This window comes from Falco rusticolus, chromosome 13 (genome assembly GCF_015220075.1).
Source record: "Falco rusticolus isolate bFalRus1 chromosome 13, bFalRus1.pri, whole genome shotgun sequence".
Classification (NCBI taxonomy): domain Eukaryota; kingdom Metazoa; phylum Chordata; class Aves; order Falconiformes; family Falconidae; genus Falco; species Falco rusticolus.
Window position 1 is genome coordinate 2,791,821 of NC_051199.1, and position 19,311 is coordinate 2,811,131.

Consider the following 19,311-nt stretch of genomic DNA (forward strand, 5'->3'; position numbering starts at 1 on the left):
ATTGAGGCTCAGGTGCTGGGTGCACAGAGCAGCTGTAAAGTCAGATGCTCAGTAAAATGCTCAGCACAGATGTTGCCAGTGCAGGCAATGAAATCTTCCAGGTGCGGTAGGTGACCCTTTTGTTTACACCCTGCCTTTCTTAAATCTCATCTTGGAGGGAAGAAAACCTGCTGTACCTGAACACCCAGCCAAGCTGGGAGGATTTGGGGGGGGTGCTGTGGGCACCCCAGGAGCTCCCTGTTCATGTGGGAGAGGGCGGTGGAGGACCAGTCAACGTGCCTTGGCCACAGGGCACGGGTGCAGGAGCGAGAGCAGCAGCAGCAGTTGCGCGTGGGCTCCTTTACAGCTGTCATCTTGCACTGTATTTTATCCGAGCTTGGTCGTTATTGCAGGGAACTGAGCTGGGACTGCTCTCTTTGTTCTTGGAGGTTGGTGAGTGACGTACAAGTCATTCCTGATGCGTGTCAGATGTATTTCTGTAACAGAAATAAAGGGCTGTGTTGCACTGAGACAGATTCTGTCGCCTAACTAGCCACCTTGCTTGTGACTGGCAAAAAGACAGAAGTTTTCTTCCCTGGAGACAGGTAGTATATTAATGTAAAGATAAGGTGGCCAGGCAGGCAGGCAGGCATGCGTATGATTTGCAGCTCCAGTTTGAAACCCCTACAGAGTGTAGTCCAGGCTTTATAAAATAAAAGCTAATAAGAATCATAACAATTTTGCTTTCTCTCTATAGCCTGCAGCAAGCCAGACGCAACATGGGAATTGAAGAATAAAGGCCATCAACTTCCCATGGCTCCCCTCCTACTACCTTCCTCTTCTTGCTCCAAATTGTTTTGAAAACATTGCTTCTCCCTTGCCTATTTCATTTTTGCAATGAAGTCATCAAACAAGATGACAGGGACTTTCGGAGACTGAAATCAATCAGCAAGTTTCTCTTTTGCTTTTTCTACTCAGGCAGGAAATAGGGGAATAAATTTTAAGAGAGTCCAAGGGAGGGGAAAGGGGCAGCGGATGGGTTGGATCCAGCATGGGGAGGTGCAGGTAAACAGATGGAGCTTCTGGAGCCCATCAAAAATAAAAAAGCCCCTAGCATGTGTTTGCTCTGATGCGAGAAGTTTCAGCAAGTCACGATGGTTTTCTGTTGTCCGCCAGAAAATAAAAGAGACGTTCTCAATGTATCCTGTCCCCTGCCACAGTGGTTTTGCTTGAAAGGGAGTTGTGGTTTCTGCAGAAGACTCCCACCCACCCCCTCCCCGATGAACAGTCCACTTTCAGTAGCAAGAATCACGTCCAAATCATGCCAGGCACAAACTCTCCTACTCATATCAGTGATTAAAGACCTCACGTACCGTTCCGTGATGCTGATGAGCACTGGTGAGACCAGTTGCAGCCCGCATGCCCAAGCTGATGGGGGATTGTCACCTAGGGGTGCTTTTCTCTGGCCATTTCTTCAGGGGGAAGCCTGAGTGATGAGCTTGGAGCAGACATGTAATTTATGGAGGTGACTGAAGGTAATGGAAAGAACTCATCCAGCGGGACCACCTCGCTGCAATTTCTTTTGGGCTTAGGCAGAATAAAACTAATCGTAGGGGTTGTCTCAGATCAGGCCATGGCTGCTTTAGAAATAGATTAGCACTTCAGATTTACTGGGATACACAGCCAACAACGGAGTGATGGCTGGGTAGTTGCATTTTCAACACACAGAGGTAGGAAAAGCCGTTGTCATTTTTTATGATGATTTTTATGCTGGGTTCTTCATATTCCTCTCCACTGTGCAGCAGGGACAGGCCGTGCATGGGAAGCATGGTCTCTGTAACTGCAGCCCTTTCCTCCAAAGGCAATCTGAATGCAGTCAGAGAGCAGTAATTTGCTTTTACATTATGCAAGGGAAGTGCTGACCCAGTAGCACAAAAAAAAAATCATTGTCACAAACCAACAGGTTTTACCGGAAAACCATTTGGCTTGAGCAAAAAGACTTGGGATTTTGAATGAAAAGTTGACAGTTCACCCAAAAATTATTTCTTCCTTTGGCAGCGTTCACTTTGTTGAGAACCTCTGTGTCTTCTTCCAAAAAAAGCAATCAAACGAGAGGCAACACTGACAACACTGACCAGTACATTTCTCATGGGCGACTTATTTTAGGGAAGACTTATCTCAGCTTCATCTTTTACTAATGAGCATCAGTCAGGCTGGTAACTAAACCAGCTTTTCTTGTGAGTCTTTCAAGTATTCTAAAATGAGAGTGTTTATTAGAGAGTCTCTACAATGTTGTATTTCTTGCCTGTAAAGATGCGCACTCATGGCCAAAACATTATCTCAAGTAGAACCAAATGCTGGCTCCGTTTATTGTTATTTGTAACATATGCCTACATAGTCAGACCACACCAGAACATTCTCAGTAGCAGGGACCTCAATTTACTCTTCGCTTGGGTAGGGTATGCAAAGGGGGCAGCTATGGCATGCCCTGATGGCCTCAGGAGCCCGATGGGCCTGCAAGCCTCCCCTGAGCAGTGCAGGAGTGCCTCAGGACGGGGCATGCCAAGCGGCAAGGGGCTTGCTAACAGCTAGGGACCTCCGGAAGGTACGGCGGGGAAGCTGTGACGTGATGGAGATCACTGAGGAGGATTAGTATTTCTGAAATGGAGACTTGAAGGACTCAGAGGCACCAGAAGCACATTTCCAGGGGTAGGTAGGCTGTTAAGGATGTCAGGTGAGCATCTCCAGCTTTTCCCCCTGGAGTCCAGCCATCGCGCAGTCTTAGCTTTTATGTCGCATGCCTGCCTTTGGGGTTGCTCGGCGACTTGAGCAGAGAGCAGAAGACGTACTGCTGTTTTGCTTATTCCCTGGGGAGGCTGAGACGGCTGTGCCAAGGGCACGAGTTTCCCTGCACATCACGAAGATGTTTCACTCCACTTTGGGCAGGAGATTATCCCGAGTATGAGCTGTAAGGGTCCCTTGGGATGTGAACAGCAGAGCAGCACCGGTGCGGGGGTAACTCCCGGTGTCGGTGCCAGTGGGATGAGGAGCACAGCGCTGTCTCTGCTTGATACCTGATGGCAGGCACCAGCTACAACAGACAGTGTTAGGACGTGCTGATACCTTTTATGTGCAGCAGCACCGGTACAGAGTACAAGATTGGTGTTAATATGGAAATACGGATAAGAGCTTATGCTGTGACAATGATTTACTGCTTTAGTAACTACACCTGATAACACAAATTTATCTTGGTCTCTCCACTTCAATTATATTTTTTTTAATATGTGTTTTGAAATACAGATTCTCTTGGTCACGTGAATTTATAGGAACCACTGTGTGACTTAGAGAATTCAAATCAATATGGGAACATTTCTTTGCATTATGCTCCAGTGTCTTCCCATGTATATTATACCTTGCCCTATAGTGCCTATTTTCACACACTGTTTAGAAAAAAAATAAATAGAGCAGGCAAGCTCAGGCAGCATCGATGGGATGTGGCAGGCATCATTCGTAAATTACCTGCCGGAGTTTGGCAGCAGCAGCTAGATGTCCACCCAGCACTTGCAATCGGAGTGGGCGATATTTGCTTGTGGCCCACCAGGGCTGAGCTTGAGAGGGGCAGTCCACAAGGGCTGAAGTGCCATCGGCGCCTCCCTGGTAGAGATGCTGTGGCTGTGGGGCTCTGCTTCCTCCTCTGCCAGGGGGGCTGGCAGCTGGCAGCCCCCCAGGGAGCAAGACTTAATACCTCCTCCCCTTGATATGGCTTGGAAGAGATTCAGCAAAGGAGCATGCATCCATGTAAAATAAATATTCTGCAAATGTTTCTCTCCGTGTGTCTTAATCGCTGCTCCTGGAAGAAAGCACTAACAAAGTTGTTCCCTTATGGTGGAGGTAGTAGCGGAAATCTGAACATCAGCACTCTGCCTTACCAAAATAGGGGCCAAACCCCAGGTGGGCTATTCATGCCTTTCTAATGATGTAACGGAGAAGCCAGGCTGGTCCCAAGCAGTGCTATAAGTAGCAGTTAATCTCTAATGAATATGTTAGTCAAGAAACCACACCAGGCAGCTGCAGCAACCATAAATATGTTCCTGCCACACAGCAGTAACTGAGGTCACTTTTCAGTTTACCTGAAAACACAGCTTGTGTTGGTGGTTTGAATGCTGGACAGGAGAAAGCAAATCTGACCCTTGAGTGGGAGCAAATGCCGGCGCTGCATTTGGTCCATAAATAAAAAAGTGTTGGGATTTTGCTAGAACAAGTCATTAGTCCACCTGCTTGCACTTACCAGCTGATAGCTGCTATTATTCTTAGTCATTCTCCAAATTTCCACAGAGAAATGGGTCCATTATATTTTGGAAGCTGCTGTTGCTCTCACAGTCCTGCTACTACTGCTGTTCTCTGGCTGGGGAGCATAGCAGCTCTTTCCAGTGCTCTGCGTAGTGCAGGTGTGGGGGAGATGATGTCAGGAACGAGCAGGGCCAGTTGTCTGGAACAAGATATCCCGCTGCAGCTTCTGCTGAAGGGTGGACAGATGTCTTCTAGCAGATGCGACGCAGATCTTTTCTTCTCCAAACCCAAATGCATCTGCCTCAGCCATGTGTGGAGTCTCTGAATCCCACATATTTGATCTGGTGCCATGGCTCAATGCTATTAGAGACATTGCTGGTCTTCCATTAGTCTCGTGATTTCTTTCTGCTGGGAGCTGTGCTGTTTCCTGGATGTGGCTGCTGGAAATCCTGCTAAGGTGCTCAGGGACTTAGCATAAATTTGCACATTTTGCTCATGCTGAATGAGCAAAGGCAAGTTTTGGGACAGGGCAAGTCCTGGACAGTTTTCCTCGGTAGTGTGGCACAGGCCATCCTAAGATGAGAAGCATCTTTTGGAGTTTTGAGCCTTCAAGGGCCTTCAAGGAACAATAACACAGAAAATGTGAACCAGTTCACCAGTTGGTCTTGCACGCGTCCTCTTTGGGTCTGGAGCAGTTTTCTCTCCCAGAAGAGAATGTGGCTGATACTACCCCAGTAGCACATTCCTACTTTAAGATCTAGCAATGCGCTACACTTCCAAAATCCAGTCTTATTTCAGCAGATCATTGTAGCTGCTGCTGGAGTCAGAAGGTGGGGAGACGGACACTAGAAAGCTGGGATCTCCCACAGTCACCAAGCCTCACATCATCAGATCTCCTCCCAGTGGGTTGCCTTCAAAGGGCTGCCAGAGCAACCAGCATTTAGAAAAATGATCTATGTATCTTATCACAGTGATCTATGAAAGGGCTTGTTGGTTTTTCTTTAAAGTTTCTCAACAAACAGAGCTAAGGAAGGTTCACCTATTTTTACAAAGGCCTGGTATCTCACTGGAATGACAGGTATTCTCAAAGATGTTGGAGATTAAAAAGGCAGTGCTCCTTCGACGATGTGATACTCAAAATCATGGTCATAAGAGCTTCTGATGAACATTAGTAAGGACCATAGTGTAGTCATTTCCATTTCTGTGTAACAGAGCAAATGGGTTGTCCCCCGGAGGAGAGGGAAAGTAGAGATCTACAAAAAGCTGTTTTAGTTGGTTTCCCCCCACCCCAGGAAAAATGGCCTAACCAGGTGTCATTATTGAAAAATACTATGTTCCTGCCTGAAAATTGTGCTTTTCTTTATCTGTACACTTATCTTTCCTATCTCTAATAGTTATCTGTATAGTAGTGGAAGCGGTTCCTATATAGAAAAAGATCTGTTAAGTGCGTGGGAAAATTTGGATGGATAGAGTTAGATAAAATGAAGACATCATCATCACCATCATTATTATTACTACTGCTGTTAGATACAACAGCCATAAAATCATACTGTAAAAATAACAGTCTTTCCAAGTGTAAGTCAAGAGTCAAAGAAGATGTAAATTCTCAGTGCTTGCTCGTGTTGCTGGGATGTGTTGCATTGCTCAGTGAGTCATGGTTACACTCAGCTGAGCAGTGTAAATAAAGTATTCGCAAACAGTTGCCAATTCCAACCCAGGATTCAATCCAGCCATGTCCGTGCAAATATTTTTTATTTGCACAAATGTACAGAGAGGAGCTTTTGGTCTTGTAAGCATACAGTCTGGGAAGGCTTTCAGTGCAGGAGAGTGCCTTAGCGTGCAGACAGACCGAGCTGCAGGGAACTCTTTGTCCGTTCTGGATGGGAGCGTGACTACATGTAGATGGGGAGGGGAGGGATGGTCTGTGAGTTGGGGCTGGGAGGGAAGCGGTCCTGGGCTGTAATTCCTACTCTAGGAATCTTTGCTTTGGTTTATGCTGTGGCTGTTTTGTAAAATACTTGTTAGCCAGTTTAGAAACAGAGTCTGAACTTTCACATGTGAGCACTCCAACAACTAAGCTAGGGAGCCACGCTCTCCTGACGTAGAAACTTTTCCTTCTCCCTCCTCTAAGTATCTTGAATTTTTCGCTGTATGCTCACCTAGCTTGAGCCAGAAGATTGAGCTATGATCCCTCCTTTCTCCAGCAGCTTCCTCCATTAAAAGCATAGGTGTTTGGGCATCCTCAGCAGAGGCAGAAGACATAGCTCGGTCTGAAGAAGGCACTAAATCTGCATCTACCTGCTCCCTATGAGGAAGACAGAGACGTGACTTGTGGGTGCTCTTCCTCTTCACTACTGTTTGCATAGAGAATTGCTTTGAGGGAGGTGAGAGGATGCAGGCAGGCATAGGCAGGAGGTGGCCGCAGAGTTGACCTGCCCCAAGGTGCTTTTGAATATGCCTGGGATGCTCCTGGTCCCTAAACTGCACTCTGGTTCCTCTGAGGGTGTTTGCATGCCTGTGGGTAGGGGAAGAAAGAAGGAAGAGTCCTTAATGAGTCAAGGTCAGTGTAACTGAAATGTGAGTCTCAGAGCTGCGTGTGAAAGTGGCCCTTTGGCTCCAGAAGTTGCTGGGGCAATCTGGAAGAAAACCACAGTGTGCTTCAGGTCTCTTGTTGCACTCACCCATCATGCATGGGTGTTGTACCAGAGACGTGTTAAAGACTCTGCAGTATCTAGGCATGCCTGCAATAGGAATTGTGTGGGTACCACAGGTAGAAAGAACAGTCTGAATATAAATCCCACCCAACAGCCAATAAATCTAGCTTATGTTCTTTCTTTCCCGTCTCAGTCAGGAAAATGTCCTGGAATTGGTCTAACAAAATACAACAGTCTTTAGGGGGTTGGAAGACTGGGAAAGGTTTTGGATGAGATTTGGGGCAGATGTGGGAAAAAAACCACAGCCTTATGTTCTGCAAAAAATCCTTTAGGCAGCTTTAAACAGAGGTCAGAGTTTGTAGATGTGTTCATATTTTAAGGTTAGCATCCTCACAGCTCCAGCCCCCCATTTCGGTCAGCTGCTCAAGGGGAATGGCAGAGGAAGGGAGACACGACTTCATTAGCAACAGGTACAGTGTTGGCAGATTCCATTTTCAAGTGTTCATTTGTCCTTTACTTCATCTTTATTTCTATCCCATAATAACATTATAGAGGGTAAGGCAGAGATGTGTTTATTTGTGTCTGTCTAAATTCTCTCCTCCAGGAATGGGAACAAGGCGCCATTTATCCTTCAGTGCAGTGATGGTAAAATAGAATTACTGGTTAATAGATCAGGTTAAATTATTTTCCTTTAATGCTTCAGGAGAAGAACCGTGCCCACTATCAACCTGACACGAAAACCCCTTTGCGAACAGTGTGCGCAGTCATCAAAGTCTGTGTTAACTTCATAAATGCCACAAAACTTTTTTTAATAGCTTATTCATGATTTTCTATGGATGCCAGTGCCCGCTCCTTAAGTCCCTGCTCTGATGGATCAGACTTTCTCTCTGTGTACGCGTGAGTTTTGAGAACACAGGATGGAATAGGATTGTGCGATGTGGCTGTGAGCAATGGGAAGTTCCTGCAACGGTAACTTGGTGCCCAGAGCTACTGTACAGCTTCAGCAGGAAAGCTTCAGTCGCTTGCATGCCTTGGTTTTACCCCTCCTGGGTTTTCTTCTCCCTTTTGGAAGCACTTTGTCTTTTTCAACCAAACAGCAGTAGTTGAAGTAAATGTTTTCACTGCATCAGTAGTTTTGCTGTTAAACAAACAATTAGAAAGTGATTCTTCACACAGAAACTTCACGTTTTTGAAAACCAAGCAATTTTTTAGACAAACTGGAAAATGTAACCACACATAACCCCTAAAGAGTTTTGCTTGGTTTTAGCGAGCTAACTGAAACCATAAGAGGAAATTTTGTTTGTCTGGATATTTTCCTTTCCTCCTCAGAATATGCTTCCAATTTCCCAGCCCCTCGTGTTTGTCCCCCTGTGGCACCCAGTGCTCCCACCTGCTCCAGAAGCCGGGAGGAGCTGCAGGGGGGGCAGCATGGGAATTCTGTGACTTGCACAGATGAAGGGATCAAAGATCTATGCAAATACTGTCCCCTGCTTGCTGCCAGAGTGGGTGCTCCAGCGTCGTGTGCCCAGATAAGAAGCCCAATGAACCTCAGCCCCAGCCCACTAAGCTCCATGTTTGACCTTGAAAAGTGAAGGCATTAATCCACAGCACCGCGTGGTCCGTCGTGCTCCTAATCCTCTTGCTGATGAAGGACAATATTATCATGTTGGCAAAGTCAATGGTAATGGCTTACGACAGCTTCCCTCCCTGCGGCTGCTTCTGCATTATACGAACTTTATCTACAGATTGCTGAACCGCCGGCGGAAAGAGGGGGGGAAGGAAAGGAAAGGATTTCTACCTGACAGCTTAGACAATAACCTGCTTCAGAGGCGACCGTGGGGAATATTAAAGAGCTCAGGGAATGAAAGGGCTGTGTTTCCAAGGGGTACCCTCCCCCCCCCCCCCCCCCCCCCCCCCCGCCCCTGCACCCTGGTTTTGGAAGGCAGAGCCTGGGAAGGTGTGCACACTCCTGGGCTGGGTACCTGCCTCACTGCACCGTCACCATGCCAACCAGCGGAGGGATCAAGCTGCCCATCGATTTCTCATTCTCCTCTGCACTTCCTCCTCCTTCCAAAAAGTCACCTCCCCTGGAATTATAAATGACACCCCTCCATCCCCCGGGTAGCAGCTTTCCTTCCTGAGCTGCGCCTCTTCCTTTGGTTCAGAGGAGAGGAAAATGTGCGAGTAGGGGATGGGGAAATGATGGAGGGTGAAAAGCCAGGAGGCACGGAAAGCCGAAAGATGGGCTGCGCTGCTCAGAGCCCAGACTGACAGGCTTTCCTTCACCCTGTGCCCTACTGAACTCGTTTTGTACTGGAGCGGAGAGACTTTGTGCAAGGTCCTGGGGTGGCTGCTGCATGGCACAGGGCTGCTCAGAGCCTGGCTCCATGGGCGCGGGCAGCCCATGGCACGGCTTGGCTGGAGCTGCCATGGAAGGGACAGAGTGAGGAATAGGATTTGGGGGTTGCAAAATATGTCACGGCTTTGGCATTTCCTCTGCATTGGATTATCAGGTCTAGCAAAAACTTTCACATAAAACAAGAGGTGGAAAAGTACCTCGGGGAAATCCCCTGCCTAGAGAAGCCATGGGGAGGCTCCACTTGATGTGTTTAACTTGGAACCAGGGCTAGTATGTGAAGGAGGCCACATCAGTGCCTTACATTCCATCTCTAGGGTCAGGAGCTTTCTTCATCCTCCTCTGCCTTGCCGCCCCCCCCCCCCCATTTAATTGTGTGGAGAAGGCAGAAGAGCCCCAGGATATGAGGCTGAGCGAAGCGACTGCATCTTCCCGTGCTTCAGGCAGATTCAGCGCGGGTTGGAGTCTGGCTTTCACGTTATCCCTGCGCTCTGTCTGCCTCTCCCTCATCTTTGTCATCCAGACTTTGGGAAACCTTCACATGAAAATCAAGAGTTTCTGTGTCTAATCTACGTTTTCACACCAAAGGCAGAAAGTTAAACAAATCCCTGCCTATGGGCCCTGCCTGGCCCAAGGTATCCGCAACACCCGCAGCCCCCCTGTGCGGCGCTGGGAGACGCTGACTGCTCGGTGATGGTTTCCGCAGCTTTCCTGCACACCAGCACGAAGCCTCCTCCTGCTGTATCCAGGGCTTTCAGGGCCAAGTGGAGGGTCTCAAACGGACCTTAGGGCTCACTCCCCAGTGCAGGGGATTGGGATGGATTTTCCTTCAGCTTGGTGCTTAACCACGTGGTTAATTTAAAGCATGTGCTGCACTCCTACTGAAGCCGGCTGGGGTTTAAGCATATGCTTAAAGTTAACTACAACTTTAAGAGGCTGCAGACTCAGGAGGCTATCTCTGTTTGTGGATATCCTCCTTTTGCCAAGAACATTTGCTTGCATAGATATTTACAGGAACACCCCAGTACAGATAAGCCCAAGCAACCACTTCCCTTTCAACAAATGTTTTCCTGTAGTTATCCCCATGGTGTTGTTCCTGCAGCACTTACCGGGTCTCTTCCCCTGGGTACCATCTGGCCCACCAGCCCTGGACACCTTTGTTGGTCTCCTCCAGCACGAGCATTTTCCTTCCTGAAATGCAGTTTCAGTAGGAGTTGGCCTTTACACTGGCTCGTGGCAGAGCACCCAGGCTGCGGGGAGCTCTTGGGGCACACAGAGCATCATTTCATCCTCTCCATCCAAAGGCTCTTTAAAGGCTGTCACTAATGCCAGTGTTCTGCATTTCCTTTGCCCAGAAAGAGCAGTAAGTGAAGGGGAAGATCTGAAGTTTTCTTGTGTGATTGGGCAGCATGTAACACACGTTCAAGAAGGGCTGAGAGAGGAAACCCACTGCTGTGGGTTGATATCCTCAGCATTTTTGGAGCCTGGCTTGGCCAAACAGCCACAGAGCTTAGTGAAAGGAATAAAATGATCTTCCTTGTCTGCCTCCATCTTTCTCCCTCTTTAAATCAGTCCCCTGCCCTTCCCACGCGTATTGGCGAAATGACCCTGCCTTTCACCTTTCCCATGAACAGCAATCATTCTCCTTTGATTTTACCTCCAGCCTCTGGGCTACTCCACACTGTTGTGTGACCTTCAGCAGGCTGAGCAAGGGGAAAGCATCTGTGCCTGCTTGTCTCCAGGGTCGGTAGTAGAAACTGCCGTAGAGCAACACGGAGCTGAGGGAGACTGAAAAAGCTGTTTGCACAGCCCCCCCCCCCCGGATGATAGTGGCCATTAAACAGCCAGATTGTTTCTAATTGCAATCCCAACAGTGTGATACAAGAAATAATGCTACAAAGCACTCTGAAAGGGCCAGAAATGATCACAGTGGACAGCAAGCTTGCTGCAGGAGCAGTTCATTGGGGTGGAGGGGAACCCATGGAAAATCAAGGCATGGGGTGGGGGAGAAACCAAGCTAGCGGCTGGGCTCTGTAAGCTTTGTGGATAACGGTTCCTTGCTTTTTCATAGCTTCCCTTCTTCGGCAGCGTATTTCAGGTTCCCTCCCTTGCATTTGGCTCTGGTGCCCAGAGCAAAGCAAAGCTAAACCGTGACCTCAGGGTCTTCATTGTGGCAGTACAGGGATAATTTTGTGTGATTCCTTTTGGTTGGAGTTTAATAGGTTGTTTGGCAATGAGGCTTGCGTGAGCTTCGGATGTTGCCATCCATGCTTCTGCTGGACTACATCCAATGTCTTCGCTCAGACAGGCTTCTTGGACTCCATGGGAGTTAAGCACTGTGGGTGTAGGGTAAGAAACCTTTCCTGGGGCAGAAGACCCAGCCCTTGGCACTGATGTGCTTAGAGGGGCAGGTGCTTGTCTCAGAGATGCACTCGGGTGGAAGGGGTGGTGTGTGTGGGTCGTACTGACCCTTGGTGCTGGGCTTCCGAACCTTGGTGTGACTCCCGTGACAGCAGTCCTTTGGACAGCTTCTATTAGGTGTTAGGAGAGGAGGCAAAGAAGGGAAATGGTTGGAAAGAGGAAAGCGAAATGCACGTTTGGGGGGGGCTCTCTTTTACGTAAGATGTCATCTGGTTCAGCCTCGAAACAGGAATTTTTTTGTGGTTTACCATCTCCTCAACAAGGTAGGCCTGAGGCAGCCCTGACTGAGAACTTCAACTATTTTGAACTTTTCAGGGTGTGATGAGAGAAAGAGTGGGCTCCGTTTCCATGGCCTCACTGCCCTCCCAGCCACACGTGCCTTCTGCACTCTCAGCCAGCCCCAGTGAGACCGGTACCTCCCAGTGCTGAGCTTTAGAAAGTTCCAGATCCCGCACCAACCTCCTCTCATCTTGATGCAAATCATAACTTCTGGGGGAGGAGGAATCTTCGGCTGCTGCCCCCAGCTGCTTTTAAGCAAACCCCAGACCCTGGGCTGCAGAGGGACCACTGTCCCTGCCCCCCAGCCCACACAACCGTGTAAAGCTTTTCTCCTGTGTGTCTGGCTGGGATTCTTGTCACTGTCCAGACACCCATTTATGAACAACAAAAACAGAGCAAAGGTAGGTAAATCATCTCAGATTTGTTGGAAGGTAAATACCGTTCCCTCCACTGCCCCTGACAGCCCACAACACAGCTGAATTCCCCCCAGGAGCGCGCTGCCATTAATCACCTTCAAAATGGATCGTTCCACCTCACAGTTTTTGCTGTGGCATAAGGTTAGACTGGAAAACTGTTTCCAATCCCACACGCTCCTCGTTTGGGGAAAATCTGACACTGGAGGGGAGCCAGCGCTCACTTATCCGACTTGCTTCCAGCTGCTGAGAAGAATGAAATGTTTTTCATTTGGTTATTGCACTGTTTTTCCTTTCCTCTTCACCTCCTTTTTCTTTCCCCCCCCGCCCCCCCTCCTTCCCTTTTTCCCCCCGCTTCTTCTAATGCATCTGAGAGGAGATGAGGAGGAATCCACTTATCACTGGCTGCACAGGGCTCCGGCGCTGAGCCGCAGCAGGCGCCGCGTGTGCAGGGCCCTGCTAGCACCATTATAGCTGTGGGATTATAAAATGGCAGTCTGCACACCGCTAATAAGAAAAGGAGGAGAGAGGATTATAATTTTTTTTTTTCTAAAAGGGGTATGGATTATCTGTGCCAATAAACTTCGCTGTGACATGCCTGTGTTTTCTTACGATGGTTTTGTTGGTAACATTTAAGTCTCCAGATGCAATTTGCGAGGACCAGCTCTGAAAGCCTGCTGCAGTCGGTGGGAGGTTTCACACTGCCTTCCTTGGGCTCCAGAACAGGCCTTTGCTGACTTCTTGTCCCCTCTCACTTTATTATTGATCTTGAAAAGCTTCTTTGTTAATTTGCCTTTACTGGAAGCTGAGTTTTGCCTCCTGCCTCCTTCCCTCCCCGTACCAGCCTCCCCCCCAGGAATGTGCCGGTGTTCCCACAGCCCCGACCACGCGCTTGCTTTTCTAACCAGGGTTCTGCGTTGCCTTCCTCTCCAGAGCTGCTGAGAGAAATGAGCCCCGAAGCCTGAGGGGAAGCAGTCCCTGAAGGTCATGTAGACCCCACTACCACTTACCTTCCACATCTACCACCAGGTCATTTGCACCGATTCTCTTTTAAGAGCAGTTGTAGCTAGAGGTGGTGGTCAGTCCTGAAAATAGCCAGTCGTGAGCATCAAAGAAGGGATTTATGTGGGCTTTCCAGAGGCGTGTTGTAAACTTAGCCAGGGATACATCCTTCGCTAGCTAAGGAGGGTATAACCCACACGAGTGCTGTCTTCCCTGGTGTGGAAGTCACTGGACTGGTCATGCAGGGAGAGGATGAAGCTGCGTGCCTGGGGACTGGCTCAGGCAGAGGCGAGTCCAGCTGGTGCAGTCTGGGTGTCCTGGGCAAACGGGCTGCCTCAGGCATTGCCCTTCACCAGAAGCCACCAGCACCTGGAGCACTGACCCATCAGCACACATCTATGTAGCTGGAAGAGGGAGAGAGGTGCTGCAGAGGATGCTTCTAGGGCAGACCAGGCTCAAGCATGTCCATCACCAGCAGTCTGTGTCGTGGGAGGGTGTGCTCTCTTCCTTCTCATCTCATACAAACATTGAACATAACTGGTTTTGTAAAGGATGCTCAGGTGTAGTCTTCTTAATACGTCGAGCAGCGCTTTCCATCCTGCAAGGTGCCTTGAGGTTTAGACAACTCCAGCATCACCTGGCCAGAGACCGAGCCTTGCCCTGGTCTCCCACAAGGGATCTATAAAGCAGAGCTTACCATTGCTGGACTCTCTGACTTGGATTTCTAGCGGGCTGTGGACACCTAGCTCCTGTCATCTCCCCAGAACTCCTCTGAAAGGATGGGCTGTAGGGGCCCAAACCCCTTTAGAGGTCCCAGCTCCACTAACCTGGGAGGAACAAGGTGCCCCAGAGAGGGAGGAATGGCCTCGTTAACAACAGAGACTGGGCTTGTGGAAGCAGTTACTCAGGAACGGTTACAGTTAGCACTTCAGAGCCTCTGGGCACTGTGTGCTGGGCTTTCCCTGTCCTACACCAGTGTCTCACTGGCTTGTTACCTGCAACACGTGATCTTCAGTGCTGCTAGAAACATCTGCCTCAGGAGGATCCTAATGCTCAGGAGAGGAGGCTGCCTTCCCCAGCAAGGTGCATCCCTCCTTAGCCTTGCTTTCCCAAGGTGTGTGTTGGCCTCCTGGGTAGAAGCAGCTGGCTGCTAACGAACAAAGCCACTCACTTCTCCATTTTTTTTTTTACCACAGGCCACCTCATCCACCCTCCCAAGCTCCCCGCAGCTGTTTAAAACCACTGTTCATCTTCTCAAAGTGTTTTTAATTGCTGCACCTCACCCAGCAGGCTCACAAAAGCAGATGGAAGGCTCAAAGGTCTCCTTTGCTGGAAAGTTAGGCTTTTTTTTTAAAATTTGGAAGACCTCAATTAATAAAATATTCCTCATTTTTCTAAAGTCAGGGTTTGCAGCCGGGCCTCATGATCAAATGAGTGCTTTTTCCTCAGGATGTCTGCTTGCTGGAATCTCATTAATGTACGATTGTGCAACATAAGTGAAAACTAAATAGGACAGAAAGCGGCTGTTACACTTTTTCTCATCTATGGATCTGGTGTGAGGTAAGTGGACCTTATGCCACTGCGTTTTACCCTCTCTGCCCTGCTAATAAAATTTATTCTTTCACTCAATGCCTATCCATCCTTCATATCCTTGCAAACCTCTGCTGATTTGGGCAGGATTCAGGGCAAAATGGTGTCTGGCAACTAGATGAGAAGTCCTTTGTGCTTCTGGCAGTATGGATTTTTGCAGCTCTGGCTGTTTGAATTGCTATCGCCTTGTCTGAATGACGCCACCGAAGTGACCCCACATTTCCATCCGGTTTAGCTGGAAGCGGAGTGCAGCTCTTTGTTTCTAAATTCTTAAGTCACCATCAGAACATCCATTCTAATAGAGTTCAGGCTATACACCCTTGAAGGAAATTGTTCTGCAATAACCAGCTCATGTGTAATAGTTATGCCCGAAGTGAAAGCTTCTTGCTGCAGTGTATGATTTGACTCTTCACCGAGGTGCACTTCTTTGATGACTTAAACTATTATTATTTATTATTTCTATGGTAGCATAAATGTGCATGGCAGTTTAGAGCAAGCACAGGACAATATCCCTGCCTTGAAAGGTTACGATGTCCCTGCCCTTACTCCGGCCAAACTTGTGACATTAGACGCATAAATAACTGGCATGTGTGGAAGGAAGAAAGAATTGCCAGCAGAAATGGTGTAGCCTCAGTCCCCACTGCCTGTTCATGGATAAAATACCAGGCATTAACTTGAATGGAAACTGGGAAGTAACAGAGAGAAACAACTAAGAAAATAAAGCTGTGTAGCACTGGGGAATCCACAACTACAATACCTCCATGATCAGGAAAGACTTTTCGAGTGAAGCCTGGTGAGATATCTAATGTGCGAATGGTTATGAGCCCGTCTCCCCTTCAAGTGTTGTGGTACTCGACACTGCATGCAAGGGCTGATCTTTGTACGTCCCATAAGGGAATCTGTATCCCAGACGGCACATCGACTCCAGGCAGTGCCATCATCCTCATGTGATGCTGTTAAAAGTTGGTAAACCCAAGACAGAAGCCCAGGTGGAAGTGCAGCTCAGCCTGTAGTGTCTGCAGTGTCCTCTCTGTGTGGTCCAGGCACCGAAGGAATTTTATCCAGAGGTTTTCTGCATGTAAATGTGTTTTCCTCCATGTACTTCAACAGTTCTGAGCACTTTCTACCCCTACTCCCCAGCTCTAGTTAGGAAAAATCCCCAACGGCTGTCTGCGTGTCTCCCATGGCACATACTTGTCTCCTCCCAGTAATGTATTCCCATGAAAAGAGCGTATTCCTGAAATAAAAACTGAGGGCCAAAGTGGTGGCCTGATCACATGATAAAGCTGGTACATTCGCAGCATTGCAGTACCCCATGGCAGAATTTGGGAGCTTTTATTCATTGTTACACCGGATTTGGTTAAACACCAGCACACATCTCGATTTTAGGGACTGGAGTCCAGAGCTTGAATCCATGTTTCTCCCAGCAACAGTCTTTCTCAGGCACCACCACCCACCCGCCTCCCTGCCAGAGAACGGCCTTCCTAAGCCCATTTCCGAATCTCCAGGCAGGCTGTGGTCGCCCCCATTTTACACAGGCCCAAGGCAAGCGTCTTCCCCAGCGCAGCCCCAGCAGCCACGGGCTGTTGCAAGAGGTTCTGCAAGAAACGAAGCCGTCGCAGGAGGTTCTGCCGTGCCCCTCAGGCAGGTTCTCCAGCACCGTGCAGCCCTTTCTGACTACGCTGCTTTCCTGTAAGCACACTCCTCCTGTATTTTCTGCAGCAGCTGGGCTGAGCAGAGCAACATTGCTTTGACACAAACATTTTTGCCAGGGATTTCGCAATTGGCCGCCCTCCCTCACCTCCGAACCGGGACTTCTTGCCAAGTATGTGTTTCCCAGCAATGCACTTCCAACCCTGTCACCTGCAAACACAATTACTCCTTGCTTTCGAGCAGCTTCATTAGTGATGGGGATGAAAAAGGGCTGAAATGGAGCATGCTGCATTCACTGGGGGGGGGAGGGCACACATTGTTAGCAGGCAAAGGAAAAGGACGTTTCCCAAACCAGCCCTGTCAAACTTCATGCAGCTGTTCTTAGTGAAGCTCTCACTCTCTGATACAAGTCAGCGAGGCTGAGTAAGGCTTCTGGGAGCTGCAGAAGGGATTTTATTAATATTGGTGTATTAAGCATACAGAGAGTGTAGCTGTAACAGATCCACCGATGCTGTTGGCTCTGACTAGGACTCAACACCTTTCCTTCTCGGGGGTGGTGGTGGAGGTGCTGGTCAAGAGTGGCTGTTCAGGGACTTGAATAGGGAGGTTTTGATCTTTTTTCATGATCTTTAGTTTGTTTTTGTGGGGAAAAGCAGGCTGGAAGAAGAAGCATGGTCATTTAGTGCATTGTACAGCAGTCTCTGGTAAGCAGAGAAGAGATGATTAAGGCTTTCTTGCCAATCACCACTTTGCTTTCTTTTTTGAATATATTTCCTAGATTGAGAAGGCCTAAAGACATCTGCAGTACCTGTGACCTTCCCTGCTCCCTGCATGGTTAGGATGGTGGCTTTGTCATTCTGGGGGTCCAGTTTGCTTGGGTCTCAACAAGCGCTTCTTCGTGGCAGATGGTGTAGAAGTGGTGTGGATGGTTGTGGGCTCACAGAACATGGATCTTGCACAGTCACTTGCCACGTCATGGGTAGACAGTGCCTTTCTTGAGCACAGGCTGACCTCCAGCCCATGTTCCTGGGAAAGACAAGTAGTTTGGGGGAGCCGGAGAAGGGAGGAGAGGAAGAGGAATCCTATCGGATTCTGTGCAATGGTTTTCACGTTAGTAAGTTTGAACCCATTGCTGAAGACACAGCAACGGCAGAACTCTTCCTGCTAAAATCCAGAGGCCGACTCCAACCTACAGAGTCTTGTACCCTCTACACCAGCAGCTTGAAGAGCTGAAGGAACATGGTTGAATAGTCCAGTACTGTGGGTTTGGCAGACTGGTTTTAGGCAGCAGCATGGCCAAGGGAGTGACTTCAGTTGTCACAGTAGGGAGTCGTAGCCTGTTCCTACCTATCCCTAGGAGTTAAATTTAGCCTTTCACTCACTTATTTTTCATCTGCATTTTAAGGACTGCTGCTTCCTAGCCTCCTGTGGCAAGGATTTGAGCTTTTGTGGCTGAGGTGCGCTCTGAGAGCTGAGCCCAGGATCTGCTGTCTGGCTCCCAGTACTTTCCCCTTTAGCAGAGATTAACTGGGTTGCTTCCTCTGTGTCTGTGTCTCATGGGGGTACCATGGCCTTCAGGGCTACCAAGGTCTACTGTGATTCATGCACACACTCATCACTTGTAGAAAGACCAAAAATGGAGGCACCTCTCACAAACACCACTTCGTGAAAGCACAGATAAAAATATACGTGTATTTTAATCCAATCTGGATTGGATTTTGTGATAACAGCAAATTTCATCACAGAGAACTAAATTTCTGTTGATTTTCAAATATAGAGCTCAGAAACCTCATGTTCTTCCAAAACAGGCAGTGTTTTCCTGGCATCCATTGAAAATACACCATCACTGCTTTTGTTAATGTTGTCAGCAACAAATTTGAGCCCAAAGCAGGCAGTGGGCATGGACAATCTTTTCCTGAGTCATCACAGTTTGGCAGGCTATGGACAAACGGAGGAGTGTTATGTGACCTTCATAGTAGACTCTCCTGTAGTAACTGGCGGCTTTCGGCAAAGAGCACCGTGCTGCAGGGCTGAGTCACCCCTCCGGCAGCAGAGGTGGTGGAAGGGGCTGAGGAGGAAGCGGTGGGCACGGGGATCCCTCCCACCGCGCTTGCTCCTGTGGGAAGCCTCAGAGCACATGTCCGATCAGGCTGTGCTCCGGGGCATTTCTTTGGAGGTGGCTGGGAAAATGCATTTCCCGCCTCCGTGGATGGAAACATGGAGGGATGGTGAGCTGCACGGAAAGAAAGGAAGAGATGGTATGTGTCACACTGTCCTTTTCTTTCCTTTGTCATCCTCTTGCTCTTCTCCCCTGAGCTTTTGCTCTTGCTCAAAACTTCCTGCGGGACTGAAGGAGGGAGAGACTGTGCAGCTGCGTGTTGACCTTCTAGGTGGAGCTAGGCAATAACAACCAACTGTGAGCTTATATTTCATCTCCCCAAGAGCTCTGGGCAAGGCAGGCTGCTTCCAGTGAGCGATTTACCCAGTGGATTTTGAATGCTGGCAGAATTCATTATTTTGCTAGTACATTTCATTATCCATTTGTCTCTGTGTGTTCCCAGCACCTTGCTATCTGAACACCTTCTGGTAGTGCCTTGAGCAATTCAACTAGTGTCTGCTTTGTGTGGTTTGTTTTCCCATCCAATTCCCCAGGAGAAGTGAATGCAGGCGAATT